This window comes from Neovison vison, chromosome 3 (assembly GCF_020171115.1).
Source record: "Neovison vison isolate M4711 chromosome 3, ASM_NN_V1, whole genome shotgun sequence".
Taxonomy (NCBI): Eukaryota; Metazoa; Chordata; class Mammalia; order Carnivora; family Mustelidae; genus Neogale; species Neogale vison.
The window spans coordinates 88,726,905-88,728,814 of NC_058093.1; the positions used below are offsets into that span (position 1 = coordinate 88,726,905).

The 1,910-nt window shown below is 35.8% G+C and overlaps 1 non-coding gene across 1 annotated transcript; it reads right to left on the reverse strand.

Annotated features, from left to right (window-relative positions):
* Positions 1-1,370: 1,370 nt before the first annotated feature.
* On the reverse strand, positions 1,371-1,474 carry LOC122903795. The gene has a single exon (XR_006384023.1). It is a non-coding gene; the product is annotated as a U6 spliceosomal RNA (small nuclear RNA).
* Between the last annotated feature and the right edge of the window lie 436 nt (positions 1,475-1,910).

The window sequence follows — 1,910 nt, forward strand, 5'->3', positions numbered from 1 at the left end:
CACCTTGAGGAGGTAATGACATCTTTTTGTTCCTATGACCTTTTTCCTCACCAGGTTGAGTTCCTTTGTTTCTGCCAATTCCAAGTGCCCATTCCGCATAGCTCAGCATTGGTCTAAGAAGTGTTTCCAAAGTTTCTGAACATCCTTTTTTAAAGTTTTTGTAACTCTTAATCTTCCCTATCCACCTACCAAATATTCTAATTTTCATAATTATCAGGAATTCAGCCTATTTCTTCCTTTGCAAAGATCTGATTTTGCAAAGTATAAGAGTCTTTACCTAAGAATGTGTTTCCTTGGCTCAGTCAACTAGTATTTGTGGTGCCCCTAATCCCTGGTAAAATATCATTTTTGATGTTTAGCATTTATAGCCTGCCCATAAAACTTATCAGGAAGAGAAGAGTCTGGATTTATTGCCTGTTCTTACTTTAAAATTGCTATCAATGAAATTAAGTCTTAACTACTAGATTCAGTGCTACTAATTACCTACCCGTTTCTTCACTTTATAACTTTATTACACTTAATTTTACTAATGGGGATTCAAGATATCATAATTATAATAGAACATGTAGAAATGTCTGTTTTTATATGAAGTAGGCTAAGAATTATAAAGTATATCAATATATATTAGTTAACACCCTGCTTATTATGAAACAGTACCTTCTAATGAATACCATGGTGGATGATGGGCATTTATAGATTTTATTTGTCGATACTAGGGAGATAATCCACAAATTCCTCCATAATTAACATTTTCTAAGAATTCATTCTTTGCTCAATATTTACTTTTATAATCACAGAGTCTATAGCCCGTCAGCACAGAAATGTGGGTTTTTTTTTGTTTTTTTGTTTTTTTTTTAAATTTTTATTTAGTTATTTGACAGACTGAGATCACAAGTAGGCAGAGAGGCAGGCAGAGAGAGGAGGAAAGCAGGCTCCCTGCTGAGCAGAGAGCCCCATGCGGGGCTCAATCCCAGGACAGTGGGATCATGACCTGAGCCGAAGGCAGAGGCCTCAACCACTGAGCCACCCAGGCGCCCCCAGAAATGTGGTTTTAAATATATGTCATCTCATTACTTTCTCATTATTATTATTATTTTCTAAAGATTTTATTTATTTGACAGAGAAGAGACAGCAAGAGAGGGAAAACAAGCAGCGGGAGTGGAAGAGGGAGAAGCAGGCTTCCCACAGAGCAGGGAGCCTGATGTGGGGCTAGATTCCAGGACCCTGGAATCATGACCTGAGCCAAAGGCAGATGCTTAACGACTAAGCCACCCAGGCGCCCCTTATTATTATTATTTTTTAGTTAAAGGCCAGTTGACATAATGTTACATTAGTTTCGGGTGTACAACACAGTAAATGTGGCAAGTCTAAAAACCATTAAATGCTTCACAAATTTGCATGTCATCCTTGCGCAGGGGCCGTGCTAATCTCTGTATCATTCCAATTTTAAAATATGTGCTGCCAAACTGAGCACTACTTTCTAATTGTTTACTATAAATATGGTGACAAATTATCTACATCAAAAGTACTCTAAGAAAAGATAACAGGTTATTTGTGTTGAAAGACCCTGAAATAATAAAGACATAAAATGACGGGCCACACTGAACTGCACAATCAAAGTGGGAAATAATAGTAGAAAAGGAAACCGGAGAAGAGAGGATAGGGCTAGGAGAATTATCAGGAAATATGTGTTTTCTGAGGCTTTGGCACCAGCATTTTACTATTACTTTATAAGCTAGTTTCATCATTATAGCAAAGATTTTCTGAAAAACCTCACTGCTTTTTTAGAAAAGCATTTAAAATATTTAAATAATAGGTATTTCATTGGTTAATGTCAGATATTACCATTTAATACAAAAAATATTTTTAAACTTAATTGCTTCATCTGTATTTTGTTTCTAAAAGATGTA